A 21,565-nucleotide genomic window follows, 5' to 3' on the forward strand; every position below is an offset into this window, starting at 1 on the left:
AAACATGAAGCAAAAGCTCCAGTGAGGGAGATCCTCACTCAGCTCCTGTACCACGGTATAATCGAGCCCTGTGTCTCTTCAATGATTAACCCATTATTCCCCATTGCGAAACCTGATCATTCCTACAGAATAGTCTTAAACTACAGACACTTAAACAGTCATACACGCACATACGTTATACAAAATTCACATAGCACAGCACTAATTATTCATATAGTGCGCAAAGAATACAAAACAACATTGGACAGTTCCAATTGATTTTTCTGCAAGAACTTAGCACACGAAAGTCGGGATCTGAGTACATTCACATTTGGCTCACAAAAATGCTTCTGCTGTTTGTCCCAAGGCTGCAAGAACAGCCCAGTGCTGTTCTCAGCCCACTTAAAATCAATATTGCATGATATTGATCCTGAGGCGTTGTCTTACGTGGATGACAGCTATCTCACAGATGACGACCTCAACCTTAATGTTGCCTTGGTCGAGTGGATTGTTTTAGGGTTTGCAGCCGTTGGCTACAATTTTAATTTTAGAAAAAATAAAAATAGCCTTTATCTACATATTATTCATGGGATACGAGCTATCAAACAAGGGCAAGAGTCTTGCCCTGCACTTGCGGGAGAAATGTGCTCAACTCCACCCACCTAACACTCTCAAGAAACTACAGTTTTCTTGGTTTCATTAATTTTGGTAGGACACACATTCCTGACTATGCACAACGTGCCAAGCCACTTTATGACTTAATACGCCCTGATTTTTCTAGCAGACACTTGACTATTGAACACATGCATCTTTAGGGAATTGCAAAAGGACACGCTAGAAGCAAAACACTTGCACACCCGTGACAACAAAACAAATTTGGTCATCAGAATAATTGCTGGTGCCATTGGGTTCCGTTATGTCACCTTTAATGAAAGCGACATAGCGTATAAATCTCATATATACTCCAATGCTGAACAATGTTTTGCACCAACAGAAACAATTCTAACTGCAGTTCACATGGCTGTCATTAAACAGCAGCCACTTGCCCAAGGGAAACACATCATTGTTGTTAACTTGGTGCCAACCTTAGAGGCTGTCACCAAAGCAAGCATTCCTAACGCTAAAGTATGACATCCACGCTGGATTCAGTGGGCAACCTCCCTGACCGCCACTGACGTAGATTACATATTTGATCCAAAACTTCAGACATAAGAATTTCTCCAAATACGAATAGGAGTACCCCGCTCCTCTAGATATTTTGCCACTTGACAGATACCATATTGTCATTTACACTGATGGTTCAGCACAACCAGCTGTTGGTACTAAACATCAATATTCAGCCGCCTGCACAGCTGTGAACGGAGTGATGAAGGATGGAGTATTACACCCTCACAATACCTACATGCAAACCCTAGGGGACTGCGCAGCTCAGCTGGCTGAACTCAACGCCCTTATTTCAGTGCTAGAAGATACAGAGCCAGAATTGCTGGCTTTAATTGTCTGTGACTTATACTACTGCATTGAGTCCTACAATGATTACCTCAATCATTGGAAGTTGAAAGGGTTCAGAGACTCCAAAGCGAACACCATAAAACACAGATGTCTATGGGGGAGGGCGGCTGATCTTAAGGATAAGCTACCTTGCGTCCATGTAGTACATACATTGGGCCACCAACGTGTAGGAGAACACGTTATCTGCAACACTTTGTCTGTTGAAGACCCCAAATCTGTAGTAGCTACGGCTTCTGTGGCTGCAGTGACTCGTTCTCAGATGAGATTGGATAATGAAATTCTGACTGCCGTGAAAGCTTCAGCTGAAGGCAAGTCTCTCCCAAAAGCATACCCTACAAAATATTCTTACCACATCAGTGCACAGAATGTTGCTTATGCAACAATTCCTGGGGTTGGAGGTTGAGCCATCCCCAAAACAAGACCAGAGATTTGATCTCATTAAAGCAACGCATGAGGGTGTCGCATCAGCTCATGCTGGTATTTCGGCCACAGTAACACTCTTACAGAAATGCTTCTGGTGACCAGGTATATACAAACAGACAAAACAGTACGTCCTTTGTTGTGTCCCTCTTCGTGTCCAGCAGACCACTACGTGTGTACCCTGACCACTGTGGTCCGCTCAAACCTGATGGTGCATACAAATAGATCTTAGTTGCTGTAGATTCTTGTTCTAAGTTCCCGTGGGTATGGCCACAGCAGTCGGCTGATGCACAAACTGTAATAAAAGACTTGCTGATCTTTATCGATACATATGTGGTTGCAGCATTAAACTCGGACCAGGGCCCTGCCTTTGCCTCTAAGGCATTCAGGGATACCATGGGGACGATGGGTGTTTAACTCCATTACTCCACACAATGCCATCCAGAGGAAAATCTGGTCAGGGAGAGGAGGAATCATGATCTAAAGCAGTCCTTAACAGCTAGAGTGTTAGGTTCTGACTGCAGTTGGCTTCATCACCTATATGGGGTATAGAAAGCACTAAATAATCTGCCCAGAGGGTCCTTGGGGGGACGCACTCCCTATGAGGTTCTCTTTGGGATACATATGTATGTCCCAGATCTTGAGGGCCCTGGTTTGGTGGCAGCAGATACACCTTTTGACATAAATGAACATCTCACTGTCTTATAGGAGCATCAGCAATTTTGTGATGATAAATCATCAGCCAGTGCTGCCACCTTAGGAACAAGGGATTTACCAACAACTTCTACGGGCTGGATTCCTGAAGTTGGAGATCTGGTTTGTGAAAAGATTGCTTTGAAGAAAGGATTCGGTCCACCCTACAGAGCACCGGTCCCAGTCCTGGGAGTACAAGGTACCAGAACTGTAATCTTACAACCACTGCCTGGTTCTAAAGCAAACAGATTAATTTCCATTGATGACGTCAAACTTCACCATGTGGCCGATCCTGCACCGTAGACCCAGAGGTCCCTTGTGTAGCTCCTGGTCCCCTCCCACTACCCAACAGCACATACCTCTTCAAAAAAGAACTAACAATGTCCAACGATGGTACAAATTTTGCCTCGACTGTGGGGAGGGTGGAAAATAAGCTCTTGCTGATTCTAGTTACCACTTCAACGACAACACCTATCCAAGATTTGGCTGTTTTCGACACCAACACAACACAAACTGACGACACCGCCTACTATGAGCCTCCACGCAAAAGGGATCCATCCACTGGTAATGCACCTGTTCCTGCGTTTGCAGAGACTGCTTCTGGTTATTTCATCGACATTGATGACTTTTCTTCAGACTCATCCACTCCTTTGATTGAAAATGTTTCAAAGACATGTAAGCTGTATTTATTGCTTAAAAATAACTATTTAATTCACCCATGGAACTATTTATGGTTCTGCTTGACATTTCTTGCATTATTTCTATGGATTGGTTTCATGACTGTGTCTTTATGCTCATAAATGGTCATTACCTTCCTGAACGCTCCTGTGGTGAGCCTGTGGATGAAGTCTTAACTCCATATTATTCCTCACCTAAGGTCTAAAGAGACTTGCCCTTTGTGAACATTTCAGCTGTATCCTATTCCTGATGGGATTGTGTGGGACAATGTTACAATTGATATATATGGGCCTACTGACGTCATTCAAATTCCATATGTCTTCAAAATTTCTATGATTGATGTAATTACACCTGGCGTTGTATCTGATGACTGGAATGTATAGACAGTTGATTCCATGTTAACTGAAATGAAGAACTATTCAGCATTTGCAAGTGATAATATGTACACAAATACACAGAATTATGGGGAAATGTACCACTATAACAACTGGGGACATTACTACCTGGACCGTGCTACTAGACATAGACCAGTATTTAACTACACACAGGAGGAACACTGCTCAACACTACCTGTGGTGATCACAAAAAGTTATTCAGATAAATGTACTTATTTTTCTGGGTATGACACAAAACATCTGGAGTCATATTATTTCAAATTACCTCCTTCAGAAATTAGGAAAGTTTTGCTAACTGACACAAAACTGATTTATTCAGATTCCTTTGTTTCCTGTCTTGCAGTTCAAGGTTACGAATACTAGAAGAACACTATTGATTTAAAGAGTGTATGGGAAGCACAAGATTGGCAAATACAGCGTAGGGAAGCTTTATTTAGAGCATGCCTGATTCCTGTGCAAATGATCTTTTTAAATGACACCATTCAACAGACTTTGGCCCTCATTATGACATTGGCAGTAAATCCCACTTACCGCCACACTGACGGCCGACAACTTACTGCTGCAGCGGCAGATATCCATTCACCATACTATCACACACACCAATCCGACAGAATTCAGCCACATGCACAAATCCGCCAGCCCGAAGGTCAGTGATAAAGTGGCAGTCCCAAAAGCCACACCGTTATGCCAACAGAACAACACCCATCACATTATGACCCACGAATCACCAAGGCAGACATTCAACAGCAGTAAACCATTGGCGGTACATACTGCTACGCTGACAATGGATACCCACAGACAAAACGACACCACATTTGGACAATTCAAACAACACACCTGACAACCATACACACACCACAACCACACACCCACACCACTATAAACACACACCCACATTACCCACAACCCTTAACGATTACAAAGCATTGCCAACTGAGAGACACCAAGACCACTGACACAACTAGAGCCACACACTACTCACACCTATACATCACTCTGTACCCCTCATCACACACCCCAGCACATTACCCAACACAGCCTCATCAACACACCTCACATAACACACATGGCACCACAAAGGCAACCCCGTTTCACAGAGGGGGAACTAAGGGTCATGGTGGAGGAAATTGTCATGGTAGAGCCACAGCTATTTGGAGCACAGGTGCAGCAGATATCAATAGCTAGGAAGATGGAGCTATGGGGAAGAATCGTGGACAGGGTCAGAGCTGTGGGATAGCACCCCAGAACTAGGGATAACATCAGGAAGAGATGGAACCACCTACGGGGAAGGTACATTCCATAGCAGCAAGACACCAGCTTACCGCATGGGAGGAGCAATTCTTGACAATACTGCTTCCTGAGGGCCTGGTTGGAGTCGGAAGAGGAGTGGACTCTGGTAAGTCAACTTTCTACTATTATAACCCCCTACCTGCATGCCATTACATATCCTCACCCTCACTCTCATCACTCCACTCCATCCCACACACTCCACCATGACATCTCACTCATCCCAATGCCAAGTCCTGCATGCTGTACCAATGCATGGACACCCCTCACAGCCCTGCATGGACACTCATCACTAAAGCATGCACAGAATAGGGAAACTAACAATCCCACCATACACCAACATACACAAGTGAACAGACGGCTGCTGGAGGGACAGTACCAGGGGATCAGGGAGAACTAGCAGGCCATCGACAAACCCTGATCTCCATAGCAGAGGTGCTGGCAGACATGGCCAACATTATGGGGGAGGCAGTCTCACACCAGTGGGCCCCTGCCAATAGCCAGACATCTGAACAACCTTCCACTTCCGCTAATAGCCAGGAGGCCCCGCCATAGGACTCACAGGCCACCAGCACCCCTCCTCCTGCAGAAGATGAACGACCCCGCAAACATTCCCTGCGATCCGGACAGAAGCCTGAGACACTTGCCAAGACCCCCACCAGGAAAAGAGACTCTCCTGATTGTCACCCTTGTGTCCCACTCAGTCACCTTTTCCACCTTCAACTGCCATTGCTCCCCTTCCTATGTCTCCTTGGACAATGCACCTGTGCTACAAATAGACTGGAACAATACCCTGGACTTTCCTCCATCATCACCGCATCCCATTGCACTTTCCGTGTATATGTTAGCACTTCAATAAACACCCTTTGAAAAAAATCTATTTGTAGTATGTCATGTATATCAAATATGTATTCATTGAAACAGATACAAATATTGCTAATTAATGAGCATAGATTAAAACCCTGTAGCTGTAGTTATCACACCAGTATTATTTGTCAGATCACCAACATCTGCAAAATGAATTGCCAGTGGGAACAGTAAGTGGGCATAGAAATGGGGAATATAAGCATGCCATTGCCACACAGATTACAACCAAAGTCATTGAAATGTAAAGTTACACTGTCCTACTTAAATGTCATTGGAAGTACTGTCGTATAACTGATATTCTGTTGTCCTCATCCTCATCCTCTGCCTCCTCATCGCCACTTTTCACAGAGTCTACTGCTACCACAGGGGCATCTCCAGTCTCCATCTCCTGCAGAAAAGGGACACAGCGTGTGAGGGCCAGGTTGTGCAACATGCAGCATGCCACTACTATCTGGCAGACCTTCTTGGGTGAGTAGCACATGGATCAACCTGTTAGATGGAAGCACCAGAACCTGGCCTTCAGGAGGCAAAAGGTCCTTTCCATGATCCTTCTGGTTCACCCATGTGCCTCATTATAACGCTCTTCTGCCCTTGTCCTGGTAATCCTTAAAGGGGTCAGGAGCAATTATAAGTTTGGGTAACCAGAGTCACCTGCAAATATTGAGGGACAACATTTAGCCACACACTATCCTATATGCCCCACACCATACCCATATACCAACCGGGTGTGAATCAGTGCTCACCTATTAGCTACACCTTGTGCCTCTGTAGTTGGCCCATCACATTTTGGATGTTGCAATTCCTTAGGACAGAGGCATTATGCACCGACCCAGGATACTTAGCATTGACGTGGGAGATATACTGGTCCACCAAGCACACCATCTGAACATTCATGGAGTGGAAACTCTTATGATTCCTGAACACCTGTTCATTCTGCTGGGAGGGGGGGCGTGAGGGAACAAATGCAATATGTGTACCATCAATCGCTCCAATTATGTTGGTGATATGTCCCATTGCATAAAATGTGCCCTTCACAGTGGCCAAATCCTCAACCTGGGAGAAAACAATGTAGCTGTGTATTTTATCAGAGCAGACATCACTCTTGTTAGCACTATTGAGAGCATTGGCTGTGACATTCCTGCTGCCAAGACCACTGTCACTTGGAAAGAACCAGTTGCCAGGAAATGGAGTACAGATAGCACTTGCAAAAGAGGGGGGATCCCAGTGGGGTGACGGATAACAGATATTAGGTCAGGCTCCAATTGGGCACACAGCTCTGTGATTGAGGCCCTGTCAAGTCTATAGGTGAGGATAATGTGCCAGTCCTCCAGTGTATCCAATTCCACATGGGTTCTGTACACCGGGGTATGTCTCCATCTCCTATTCATCTGCAGGGGTAGGAATCTATGAGACCCAAGAGTGAGGAGGTTGTCACTAACTGAACAATGAAGCTAAACAGTAGATTGCGTTCTGTAAACATGTAATGGGTCAGTGTGATTTGTCCAGTATATTTCTATTTCTCCAGTGACACAGCATTATTCCATAGGGCTTCCCCCCCCCCCCGAAATGGCGTCTGCCTGTCCTGTATGGAGGAACAGGTGGAAGTGAGGTAATTCTGCTGATGTTCTGTGCCGTGGCGGTAGGCGGTCTGCCGTGCAACTCCTCATTGGTTATTATTGGGCCCTATGGAGTACAGTGGCCAATGGTGATCTACGTCGGCAGTGGCGGTATGCACCGCCGCAGACTTAGGGGGTCATTCCAACCCTGGCGGTCGGTGTAAAAGTGGCGGCCAACCCGCAAACAGGCAGGCGGGCAAAACATTTTAATTCCGGCCCTGGCGGGAACCGCCAACACAGCCCGCCACTTTAACACTCCGACCACCACAGCGGTACAGACAAGCAGCACGGCGGTCACCGCCAACAGACATGCAGCAGACAATGTACCGCCCACCCTATCACAACTCACCAATCCGCCACCTTTTCCGGGGTGGGAGCCCCGCCGATAAAAACACGGCGGAAACAGACTTCGAACGGGAAAACGCTCACCTCTACACACTCCACGAGGAATCTGGACAGCAAGGAACCAGAACTACACACCCTACCAGCTATTGTCTACCTGCTCCTCTACCAGGAGCACGAACGCCGGCGCAGAAGACAGCGGTGAGTACTGCACCTACGACACACGGGAGGGGGGAGGCAAAAAATTACGGGAACACACATACACCACACACCCACCCCCACCCTCACCCACTACAACACACACATCAATGCAGAGCAACAAGTCAGAGTGACACCCCCCAAACCCCCCTGGGGAGTGCAAAGCCACAGTCCATCAAGTGGATTACAGACTCCACTGGTTCTGGAGGAGGCATGGTGCCCAGAGTGCTTCGTGAAGCCCTGGCCGACACAGATCCGGCCCTGCCAATGGGCCATTGGTGCTTGAGATGAAGGGCCCAGCGGAGCAGTTCAGAGACGGCGGTGCCCAGCGGAGCGGTGCTTGAGATGAAGGGCCCAGCGGAGCGGTGCTTGAGATGAAGGGCCCAGTGGAGCGGTGCTTGAGATGAAGGGCCCAGCGGAGCGGTGCTTGAGATGAAGGGCCCAGCGGAGCGGTGCTTGACAGGAAGGGCCCAGCGGAGCGGTGCTTGAGATGAAGGGCCCAGCGGAGTGGTGCTTGAGATGAAGGGCCCAGCGGAGCGGTGCTTGACAGGAAGGGCCCAGCGGAGCGGTGCTTGAGATGAAGGGCCCAGCGGAACGGTGCTTGAGATGAAGGGCCCAGCGGAGCGGTGCTTGAGATGAAGGGCCCAGCGGAGCAGTGCTTGACAGGAAGGGCCCAGCGGAGCGGTGCTTGTGATGAAGGGCCCAGCGGAGCAGTGCTTGACAGGAAGGGCCCAGCGGAGCGGTGCTTGTCTTGAAGGGCCCAGTTCAGCGGTGCTTGTCACGGCGGGGCCCAGTTCAGCGGTGCTTGTCACGGCGGGGCCCTGTTCAGCGGTGCCTGTCTTGAAGGGCCCTGTTCAGCGGTGCTTGTCACGGCGGGGCCCTGTTCAGTGGTGCCTGTCTTGAAGGGCCCTGTTCAGCGGTGCTTGTCACGGCGGGGCCCAGTTCAGCGGTGCTTGTCACGGCGGGCCCAGTTCAGCGGTGCTTGTCACGGCGGGGCCCTGTTCAGCGGTGCCTGACATGTGTTCCCAGGGAACCAGATCGGGCCAATATCTTCCGCTCAGTCGCCATCCGACCTTTCGCTTGCGGGCCCTCCTGTGCTGGAGTCCTGGGCCCGTGGGTGTCCTCCTTCACACCCAAAATGGGGCTTGTGGGGCCCTCCTGGGCAGCTCGCCTGCTGCCGGACTTGTCCGCCCTGCTGCCCTTGCCCTCCTTCGCCGATTCTCTGGGGCCCTTGCCTCCCTTGGTGGATGTACCAGGTGACGGTGCCAGGGTAGTTTCTTTGTGGGCTGCCGTATCTGGCCTCTCGCGCCGGCCCTTCCCTTTTTTAGTTTTTTTCCCAGGGGGCGGGCTGGCTGTCCCCTTGCTGCTGGCCGATGTTGCTGCCCTAGAAACTGGTGGACTGCAGTAGCCCTGGACTATGGTCCTTGTAGGTGCAGGGCTTGTGGTGGCTGAGGTGCTGTTTGGACTCTTACGAGATGGAGGGGGTGGGTCAGGTGATGCAAAGAGGTTAATTTTGGAGAGGAAAAACTTTTTAGGAGCAGTGGGAAGGGTAGGTGCAGTGGGTATGGGAGTGGAGGAAGAGGATGTGGGTGTAGGAGAGTCAAGTGTGGTGTCTTTGGGTGCAGGTGCTTGTGACGGAGGCTGTCGTGAGGTGGATGGCTGTTGGGTGGGTGGCTGCCTGCGTTTGTGTGGTTTGGAAGAGGGGGTGACAGACACACTGGGAGAGGACTCAGGGGACGTGTAAATGGCAGTGGGGGTGGTGACTGCACGTGTGCGGAGTGTTCTGGTGGGTGTGGTGGTGATGGACGTACTGGCTGATGGTGGTGTGCATGCAGGTGTGAGTGGAGACGTTACAGGGAGGGAGGAGGGAGACGAGGAGGAGGGGGACACAGAGGAGGCAGTGGCTGTTGGCATGTCTGCATGTGGATTTTGCATGTGTTAATGCTTGTGTGATCTGTGGTGCTTATGTCTGGGTGAGCTGCCCTTGGGTGTTGATGTGTGTGCAGGCTAGTCTGTAGGTGTGGCTGGGATAGGCAGAGGAACAGGGGAGTGGGACTGGGATGAGGAAATTGGAGGGGGGAGGCAGGAGACAGGGACAATGGCTGCCGTCAGTGCTGAGGCCAGAGCGTTGAACGATCGCTGATGGGCAGCCTGACCCGAATGAATGCCCTCCAGGTATGCATTGCTCCGGTGCACCTCCATTTCTACACCCTGGATGGCATTCAAAAGGGTAGGTTGCCCAACAATGAGCGTCTGGAGGAGGTCAATGATCTCCTCACTGAGGGCAGCACGGGTAACTGGGGCAGGGCCTGAGGTGCCTGGGGCGAAGGAGATGCCCACCTTCCTGGCCGAGCGGGCACGGGGCGAACGCTGAGGGGCTGCTTGGAGGGCAGAGCTGGTGCGCTGGGTGGGTACCTGTTGTAGCGGTGGGCACGGATGTTGCCGCCACCACAAGGGAGCTCCCTTCCGAGGACGTGTCTGTGTCGCTGACGTCTCCACGGGTCCCCGTTGTGGAGCTCCCCTCGCCCTCCGTCTCACTGGTGAACTCGGAGTCGGTTGCATGGCCCTCTGGGGCCATGTGAGATGCAGCTCCCTCGTGCTCCGATGCCACTTCTCCTCCGCCTGATGATGCTAATGCACACATTAACAGGAAGACCAAAAAAAAGGGGGGGGGAGAAAAAATGACATGTTGAGTGCATGCATTGGCGACACCGTTGGCGGAGAGGACAGACACAGAAGCCCCCTGCACTACGCCACGCATTTGGTGGACACTACTCAATTATGGTGACTCGGCCTACAAGCCTATGGACGACAACTGCACACATAGGTGACCCAGGGCCATGGATAGCTGTACTTACACCCTACAGAGGTGGGGGGCGGGGGCACAGGGCCATGCCTTACGGAGGGGCCTAGCCTACAGAAAGCGCCCTGGCCTAGAGATACCCACAGCCCTCCTCCCCCACCCAGACACCTCCACTGTGCGCTAATATAGCAGAATGTGCTGGTACTCACCCCCTTGTGTCTGCTGTGATGTCCTCACACGCCCATCCAAATCGGGGTAGGCCACCGCCAGGATCCGGGACATCAGGGGGGTCAATTGACGGGAGCCACCCCTCCTACGTTGGGAGGCCATCCCCAGCAGAGTCTCCGCGGTCTTCCTGCTCCCGCGGCGGATGTCCTCCCACCTCTTGCGGCAGTGGGTGCCCCGTCTGTTGTGGACCCCCAGGGTCCGGACGTCCTTGGCGATGGCACGCGAAATGTCGATCGTCTGATGGGCGCTCAACTATGTGACATGGACAGGGTGGGAAAATAAATATCATCAGTTTCTGCATGGTCGATGTGAGTGGCCCCCCTCCCCAACCTTGCCATATGGCACATGCTCTCATCTGTCATGCGATGCATGCCTCATTCGCTCCCCTCCCCACCATCTTTCATCCACCCCACTCAACACAGCCATTGCCCCCAAAGCATGGTCCCAGTGTACTTACCTGTTGGTCTGGAGGACCGTAGAGTAGCGCATACTGGGGGAGGACCCCATCAACAAGTTTCTCCAATTCCTCAGATGTGAAGGCAGGGGCCCTTTCCCCAGTCGCAGCAGCCATTGTATCTTCCAGACCGAGGTCACAGCAGCACTTGCAGTATAGGTCCTCTCCTGTGGATGATCAGGTCTCGAGTGATTAAGCATATAGAAAATGGCGGTCACGCCCGCGGCGGTGCGTACCGCGACCGCCGGCGCACTTCGTCATTGGCTCCTGAGACCCATAGGGTTCAATGTTAACCAATGCTGCTTTGCGCCGCGGTCTTCGACCGCCTATCGCCACGGTGTGCCACGCCAGCGCATTGACCTCACATCCCATTGTCACACTTCACAGGTCAGGCAGCCGCCATTTCAAGGGCCCACATGGCTTAATTTCTACTGTGTCACACAGGCCTAGGCCTTGCATTGCCACTCATACAAGCCATTCAATGCATAGCGAATCGTGTTCTGTGCTAGCTGTGGTTACGTACCTGTGGGTTGCTTTACTCTGTGCTCCATGTTGTCCTTCCTAGGCACCGTCCGCTGGAACTTGCGAGGAGATGGAGGAATGTTCCCGTGTACAGACCGCTGGTGGACCTGTCGACAATGGAAGAAAGACAGGTCATACTGACATACAGACTTGACCGAGCCACTATACATGAACTGTGTGCCCAGCTGGAGCCAGACCTGATGTCCCCCATTCGCCAACCCACAGGGATTCCCCCTATGGTGCAGGTTCTGTCAGTACTCCATTTTTTGGCAAGTGGATCATTCCAAACAACAGTGGCCATATCATCAGGGATGTCTCAGCCTATGTTTTCTAAGGTTTTGTCCAGAGTGTTGTCTGCCCTGATGAAATACACGCGGAGCTACATTGTTTTCCCTGAGGTGGGCGATTTGGCTACAGTGAAGGGTGATTTATATGCCCTTGGACATATCCCCAACATCATTGGTGCCATTGATGGGACCCATGTGGCTTTGGTTCCCCCCAGTGAAAGTGAGCAGGTGTACAGAAACAGAAAAAGTTATCATTCGATGAATGTCCAGGTGGTCTGTTTGGCTGACCAGTACATCTCCCATGTAAATGCCAAGTTCCCTGGGTCAGTGCATGACGCGTACATCATGCGAAATAGCAGCATCCCTTATGTGATGGAACAGCTACAGAGACACCGTGTGTGGCTAATTGGTGACTCTGGTTACCCCAACCTGTCGTGGCTACTGACCCCAGTGAGGAATCCCAGGACAAGGGCAGAGGAACGGTACAATGAGGCACATGGGCATACTAGGAGGGTGATTGAACGCACCTTCGGCCTCCTGAAGGCCAGGTTTAAGTGCCTGCATATGACAGGTGGATCCCTAATGTACTCACCAAAGAAGGTGTGCCATATCATCGTGGCCTGCTGTATGCTTCACAACCTGGCTTTGCGACGCCAGGTGCCTTTCCTGCAGGAGGATGGTCCAGATGGTGGTGTTGTAGCAGCTGTGGAGCCTGTGGAGAGTGAAGAGGAGGAAGACGACGGAGACGACACAGACAACAGGGACACAGTGATACAACAGTATTTTCAGTAGCACACAGGTACGAATCAACCCCCCCATTTTACATTTACTTAAAGTCTCCTGCCTCTCTACTGTATGTGTTTCCCCCCAGTTCCTGTTAACTGAGTTGTGACTTTCCTTTCCGTTTTCTGAGCTGTGGGCCCCACTGCGTGACCTCTGCTTTGTTTACCCATGGACTACAGCTGTGTGACAGTGGTATGTCATCACAACATAACTGAACATTTGGCACCGTTATTTCTAATACATTTGTTCAAAATACAAGCAGACTCCAGATTCTTTAAGTGCAATAAGTGATTTTATTAAAGTGCTATATTTAGGGACATGATTGTAAAACGGTGATGGGTGATGGTGGAGTAATGTCCATGGCAGAGTCCAGTTTTCAGTCTCACAGGTGCATTGACCATATGCCTGTGGAAGGATGGAGCAGGGGCAGTTTAAGTTTGGACAGGGTGACAATGTGGGACAGTGGGATGACATCAGGGGGTATCGTTGGCTGGCGGGGGCCTTGGCATCCTACTCTGTCTTCTTCTGAGATCTCAGGTACCACTTGCGGGGTGGTTCTTCTTCTGCAGGAGCTGGGGTTCTGGTGGCCTGTCGTTGTGTGGGGGCCTCCTGTACACTAGCGCCGGCGGAGGTGGTAGCCTGGTCTGGGTCCATGCTAGTGACAGGGGCCCTTTGTGGTGCCACATGGTCCCGCAATGTGGTGACTATCTGGTTAAGGGCCACGACGATGGTCCCCATTGCGGAACTAATGCTTCTCAGTTCCTCTCTGAACCCCATGTACTGTTCCTCCTGCAGTACCTGGATCTCCTGGAACATGGCCAGTACCGTAGCCATCGTCTCCTGGGAGCAGTGGTATGCTCCCATGAATTAGGAGAGGGCCTCTTGGAGAGTCGGTTCCCTGGGCCTGTCCCCCCCCTGTCGCACAGCAGCCCTCCCAGTTCCCCTGTTTCCCTGGGCCTCTGTCCCCTGGACCGTGTGCCCACTACCACTGCCCCCAGGTCCCTGATGTTGTTGGGGTGGTGGGTCAACCTGGGTGCCCTGTAGTGGTGGACACACCGCTGATTGACGTGTCCTGGAGACAGAGGCATGGGCCCGCTGGGTGGGAGCTGTGCTGGTGTTCCCAGAGGGGGTTAGGTCTACTGTAGCCTGTTGCTGTCTGAGGGGAACTGACTGTCTGGAGGTCCCCGATGGGCCGGGCTGGTCATCTGGGTCCAGGGAGACAGAGCTGCTGTCATCACTGGGGGCCTCTTCTGGGGGTGGGATGGACATCTCTGGACCCTCCTGGGCGGTGTGGTGGCGTTCAGGTCCTGCAGGGGTACAAGAGTATGGTTATTGCCTTTGTGTGTGCCATTTCTTGAAATGGGTGGGTGCCCGTGTACCCCAGTGCTGGCATTCCCTTGTGGGGGCTGTTGTGAGGGTGGCTTGTGGGGGAGATGGGTATGTGCAGTGGGCATGCTTAGGTGATGGGTGTCCATGCTTTGTGGACGCATGCAGGGCTAGGTGTTGGGATGGGTGGGTTGTGATGGTGAGCCATTTGCAAGGCGTTGGTGTGATGGGGTGGGGGTGAGGGTGGGGGTATGATTTGGCATGCAGGTGGGGTGGGGGGATGAAGTAGTGAAGATTTGACTTACCAGAGTCCATTCCTCCGCCTACTCCTGCGAGGCCCTCAGGATGCAGGATGTGCAAGACTTCCTCCTCCCATGCTGTGAATTCTGGGGGAGTAGGTGGGGGTCCGCCGGCAGTCCGCTGTACCGCGATGTTGTGCCTTGATACCATGGAACGCACCTTCCCCCGTAGGTCGTTCCACCGCTTCCTGATGTCGTCCCGATTTCGTGGATGCTGTCCCACATCGTTGACCCTGTCCACTATTCTGCTCCATAGCTCCATCTTCCTGGCAATGGTGGTGTGCTGCACCTGTGCCCCGAAGAGCTGGGGCTCTACCCGAACTATTTCCTCCACAATGACCCTGAGTTCGGCGTCAGAGAACCTGGGGTGTCTTTGGGGTGCCATGGGGTGGTGTGGATGAGGTGAGGGGTGGTGTATGTGTTGTAGAGTGTGGTGAGTGTGGTGGTGTATGGTGTTTTGTGCGTGGATATTGTGTGGGTGATGTTGTGATTTGCCTCTGTGTGATGGTGTACTCTATGCTGTGCTGTCTCTCTCTGTCCTTCAGTCGCAATTGTGGTCGTAAGGGTTTGTGGGTGATGTGGGTGTGTGTTTTATATTTAATTGGGTGTGTGGGAGTGGTGTGTGTATGTGTCTCAGGTGTGTGTATTTTGAATTGTCCTATGTGGTAGTGTTTTGTAAAGGTGTGTGTATTTTGACCGCGGCGGTGTGTACCGCCAATGGAATACCGCGGTTGAAAGACCGCTGCGGGGATTTGTGAGTCAGAATGGCATGGGCGTATTTCTTTTGGTGTGACAGTGGAGGTTTGGTCATCGCCAGTTTTTCGCTGGCCGTTGCTGTGGCGGACTTTTGTTGATGTCGGGTTTTTGGCGGTTTGCCAGTTGCGGGTCAGAATGACCGTGGCGGTTTACCGCGACCGCGGCGGTGTTATGGCGGTCTTCTGACCGGCGGTAAGCGCCTTTTACCGCCGAGGTCAGAATGACCCCCTTAATGCCATTTTCTATCATATTCCTCACTTGTTACCTGACCTTCCATAGGACAGGACCTGCACTGCCTGTGCTGCTTTGAACTGTGTCTGGAACCTACCATGGCCCTTATGACCGGGGAAAGGGCCCCAGCTGTCACTTCGGAGGAGTTGGAGAGACTGGTGGATGGGGTCCTACCCCAGTAAGTACTGCTGTATGGGACTCCAGACCAACTGGTGAGTACACTGTGGGCACGACGCATGTGGCATGAATGCATGAAGTTGTGTGTGTGAAGGCCTCGTGTAAGGAGGGTGGGTGGATGTCCTCTTTGCGGTGTACACGCTGTGTGTTGGGCTATGTGTGTGCCAACAGTGATGCAAACGGGTATGGTGGGCCATATGTGTAACAGGCTGGACTGTTCGTCTAAAGGCGGTTTCCTGTGTGTATTGCCTCTGCAGGTCAGTGTCCATCAAAAGAAGGGTACATGGCATGCCATCACCAAGGAGGTGTGGACCCTGGGGTGTCTATGGCAGGCGGAGCACAGACGGTCGCAAACGGTGGGAGGACCTGAGACACTGGGCACAGAAGATGGCAGAGGCCCAGCTAGGGATGGCCTCCCAATGAGGGAGGAGTGCCTTTCGAACCCTGACCCCCCTGATGACCTGCATACTGCCAGTGGCCTATCCAGAGCCGGATGAGTGCTTGAGGGCATCACAGCAGCCTCAAGGGGGTGAGTACAGTGGCTATCATTACAACTTATGGGTGGTGGGGTGGTATATGAGTGGTGGATGTGTGTCAGTGGGTGCCCCTAGGCCAGGCCTGACACAGCAGCGTAGATCCTCAGGTGGCTAGGGTTCTGAAGGGATAATCCTGCCTACCTAGCTTGTAAGCATTCACTAATGGTCAGGGCTGCGTGAGGCCCAGGTGTGCTGCAGTTGGCGATGTGTGCCCCTCCTCATGCCTAGGTGGCTAGCAATGTCAGTGGTGGTGCAATGCATAGTGCATAGGCCTGTTCCCTGTGTATGAGGGTGCTGTGTACGCCAACGGTGGTGTTTGTGCAGCCATTGACCCAGTGTATCCTTTGTCCCTCTCCCCCCTTTCTTGTTTTGTCATCCTGTCCTTATGTACATTAGCATCATCTGGTGGAGGAGCTGAGGCACTGGCGACGGAGGAAGCTGCATCCCACAGGTCCCAGGAGGCACAGTCCGCAGACGCTGAGGGCATCAGTGGGACGGAGAGCAAGGGGAGCACCATGGCAGAGACTGGAGGGGACAATTCAGACACAGATACCTCCTCCGATGGGAGCTCCCTGGGGTTGGCGGACACTTCTGTGACCACCACAACGACAGGTACAGCAGCCACCCCGTACCAGCACCTCCCTCCCAGCAGCCCCTCATCGAGTTGCCCGCTCACCCAAGAGGGGGGAATCTCCTTCGCCCCAGGCACCTCAGGCCCTGCCCCAATGAGCCCTGCTGCTCTGAGTGAGCAAGCCATTGACCTCCTTTGGTCCATCTCTGTAGGGCAGTCAACCATTGTGAATGCCATATTTGGGCTGGCAGCCCAAATGCAACAATCTAATGCATTCCTGGAGGGCATTCACACTGGATTGGTGGCCCAACAGAGATCAATACAGGCTCTGGCCTCTTCTCTGATGGCAGCCATTGTCCCAGTTTCTATACTGCCCCCTCCAACTACCACTTCCCAATCCTATTCTCCTCTACCCCAATCCATCCCAAGCACACAGTCAGACAAGCATGCACACAGGACAACACTCAAGAGTGTCACAGGCAAAGACAAGCACCACACTTCGTCCCACAAGCACTCACGCAAACACCATACAGTTGCAAACACTTCAACATCCACTGTCTCCACTGTCTCCCCCTCGTCCCCCTCCACCACCTCCCTCACAGTCATGTCCACACTCACACCTGCATGCACTACATCAGCATCCACTACCAGCATCACCACACCAAGCATAACACACACCTCACAGGCAGACACCTCCACAACATCCATGTGCACGTCCCCTGTATCCTCTCCCACTCAATCAATCAATCAATCAAAAACTTTTATAGAGCGCGCTACTCACCCGTAAGGGTCTCAATGTACTGGGGGGGGAGTGTGGGCTGCTGTTTTACTGTTCGAAAAGCCATGTCTTGAGGTGTTTTCTGAATGTGTCTTTCCCCCGCCTAAAGCACACAAACACAAACACTCAGACACCCAACAGCTATCCACCTCACAACAGCATACAGCCAATTCACATGCGCCCAAAACCAGTGGACAAACACCTCCAACAACCACTCCCTCATCCTCCACTCCCATTTCTTCTCCTTCTTCCCACCTCAATGCCCCTAAGAAGCTTTTCCTATCCAACAATGACCGCTTCCCTACCCCTACCCCCGTCCTGCAAGTAAGGCCAGGCTGTCACGAACCTAGCCGAGCACCGCAGCCACACAGTCCACGGGCCCAGTTCCATCCACAAATACTCATGGTGGAAAGGCCACATATACTGAAGGGGAAGGAGCCTGCACCAGCAGGCAAGAAGGACAAGGAGCCTGCACCTGCCATCCGAAAGGGCAATGAGCTTGCACCAGCAGGCAAGAAGAGCCATGAGCCTGCTCCACCAGCTGTCATGGAGCCCTCACCACCAACCATGGTTGTGCATCCATCCGAGGGTGCAGGGGAAGTGCAGGTACCTCCCACCACCACCAAACCAGCACCACCACAGTGTAGCCATCATCGCCCCCGGACGCAATGTGATCCTGCTTCCATGAGCTGCTGTGCAGCCTGTCCACTCCCAAACCAGTGGGCAAGACACCCACTCTAGAGACTGTGGCCTTTCACTCCCCAGGACCAAGCACAGGGCATGTTGCCCCTTCCAGAACCAGTGTGAAAGACACCCACTCAAGAGACTGTGACCTTGCAATTCCCAGGACCAAGCACAGGGCGTGTTGCCCCCTCCAGAACCAGTGGGCAAGACGAACCAGTGGGCAAGACACGCACTTGAGAGGCTGTGACCCATCACTCCCCAGGACAAGCACAGGGCATGTTGCCACCTCCAGAACCAGTGGGCAAGACACCCACTCGAAAGACTGAGGCCTATTACTCCCGAGGACCAAGCTCAGGGCATGTTGCCCCCTCTAGAACCAGTGTGGGAAACACCCACTTGAGAGACTGTGGACTTGCACTCCCCAGGACCAAGCACAGGGCATGTTGCCCCCTCTAGAACAAGTGTGGGAGACACCCACTTGAGAGACTGTGGCCTTGCACTCCCCAGGACCAAGCACAAGGCATGTGCCCTCTCCAGAACCAGTGGTTTTCTTTCTCGTCCCGGCTGGGGTGCCCCCTCCATACCCCTGAGGTGCCTGCCTATTTGCCATCTGATGCCCCTGCAGTGTTCTCTCTGTATTGATGCAGGTGACAAGTGGGACCTTGGAATTTGCCCTGTACCCATGTGGCCCACGCGAACTGAGGACTAGGAAGTGTCTCTTTTTCTTGTACATTTGTAGATATCTGTGACATTGGCTAAGTTATTTTTATACTGTGTTGATCTTATTACACTCACTTTAGTTAATGTGCTTTTTCCTTGCATTATTCAACCGATTGGGTGGGTTAACTTGTTTTATTATGCTTCTGATTGGGTGTATGGTGTGTGTATGGTATGTGTGTGGTGCATATGTGCGTCACTGTCGTTTTCCTCCTTCCCTTGTGTGCTAGGCAGCTGAACTCACCGTCGTCGTCTTCGCCGGCGTTGGTGTTTGTGGTGGAGCAGAACGTAGAATATCATCAGAAAAACAGGCAGTTCTGGTTCCATGGCGGCATGGTTGCTCCCTGTGTTTCCAATGGTGAGTCCTTTCACTTCTGAGCTATGTTTCTGCCAGGGTTTGATGTTGTTGGTACTACCCCGGAAAAGGTGGCGGATTGTAGCATCTAATATCATGGGCGGAAGTTTGTCTTCCGCCTGGCTGTAGGTGCTACCGCCATGGTGCCTGTTGTTTCCCTCCTGGCGGTTGGTGTGGTACATTGGCTGTTTTTGGAGATCTTTCAGCCATGGTCATAATTTGGTGATACTTACTGCCAGCCTGTTGGTGGTATTACCGCCACTTTATCACTGACCGCCAGGGTCGTAACGAGGGCCATAATTTCCTTTTTTTTGCAAAAGACATTCAATTGAAGATAATTATCAGCAGCATCAATATTTCTTACAAAAAAGACTTGCAAACTGTATATCTGGGTGAATATTCGATTACTCAAAAAATTTAAAATATTATTCAACATTGTATTGTAACACAGAAAAGAAAGATCTAATTTATAAGTGAATTCTCATATCGGACATACCACTCACTCAAATAATACACTCTATTATATCACTCTATCACAGGGTTGTTACCCTCTTCACGTTAACTGTGATATTTAAATTATTAAGTGACTGAACACTACATGAAAGAGAGGAGTGCTAGTCTTGCTAAATGGTGGTATGAGTTATTGAAGTATACCAAATAGGAAAAACATTTTTCCTGACATTAGCATATCTGGTCAAATGTAGAGGTTCTGTTTGTGATTACCTTCCTTTACAGGCAGCTGTTACATGTAGCATCAGAGAAGCAAGCAGCTAAGAATTCCCCCGTGAGGCAGTCTCTCTTGTTTTCCACTTCCCCTTCCCCTCTCGTTGATGTCTCACACTGACTGGTATTGTAAGTCATCGGGGATATTGGTGAGGGGACATTGGGTCCAGCATCTGAGGAACTCAGCTGTTCGGTCCTGACAAGGAGGCTTTTTAGAGCTCGCGCCTGATTACCACTTGAAACAATTAATCAATCACAAGCTTGCATAGTGCACTACTCCTCCACAGAGTCTCAAGTCCCTGCGGAGTTGACCTCAGGGATCAGTCGAAAAGCCATGTCTGGAGGTCCTTCCTGAACTGAGGCAGTGACGGAGACTGTCTGAGGTATTGTGGTAAGGTGTTCCTGCCTTTTGCTGCCAGGTATAAAAAAGATTTTATTCCAGCCGAGGAGTTCTATTTTCAGGGTATGTTGGCGAGTGACTGTTGGGACAAATGGAGGGGTCTGGGAGGGGAGCACCAGTTGATGTGGTTGTTAAGGTAGTTAGGTCAGTTGTCTTGGAGGGCTCTGTAGGCATGTATGAGTAGTTTGAAGTTGATCCTCTTCTCAACAGTGAGACAGTGGAGGTTCTTCAGGTGTTCATGTGATGTGTTCTCGGCGGGAATTTCTAGGATGAATCTGGCGCTGGCGTAGTGAATCTGTTGCAGCATGTTCAGGTTATTCTTGTAGGTTCCAACATAGATGGCATTGCCATAGTCAAGTCTGCTTGTGATAAGGGAGTGTGTCACGGTGTTCTGGCAGTCGGTTGGTATCCATCTGACGATCTGTCGTATGAGTCGGAGGGTGTGCAAGGAGGTGGAGCCGAAGGAGTTGACCTGCTGGTCATAGTGAGCGTTGAATCAAGGATGATGCAGAGGTTGCGTGTGTGGTACCAAGTGTTGAGGGCCAACAGGAGTCGTCCCAGGCAGACAGTGAGGGTCCCAGTACAAGGATCTGGGTTTTGTCTGAGTTCAGCTTGAGGCAGCTTTCCTGCATCCACCTGGCTACTGCTTCCACTCCGTGGTTGAACATCTTCCTGGCTGTTGATGGGTTCTCAGTCAGGGAGAGGATTAATTGGGTGTCGTCAGCACAGGAGACAATATTCATCCCGTAGTTCCTGACGATGGAGGCAAGTGGGATTATGTAGATGTTGAACAGTGTGGGGCTAAGTGAAGATCCTTGGGGTACTCCTCCGCTGATTTTGGTGGGTTCTGACTGGTGGGGTCAGAGCCTGACTTATTGTGTTGTGCCTGTCAGGAAAGAGTGAATACATTGAAGGGTCTTGCATTGTATGCCTGCTGCGTAGAGTCTG

The sequence above is a fragment of the Pleurodeles waltl genome, chromosome 10 (assembly GCF_031143425.1).
Source record: "Pleurodeles waltl isolate 20211129_DDA chromosome 10, aPleWal1.hap1.20221129, whole genome shotgun sequence".
Classification (NCBI taxonomy): Eukaryota; Metazoa; Chordata; class Amphibia; order Caudata; family Salamandridae; genus Pleurodeles; species Pleurodeles waltl.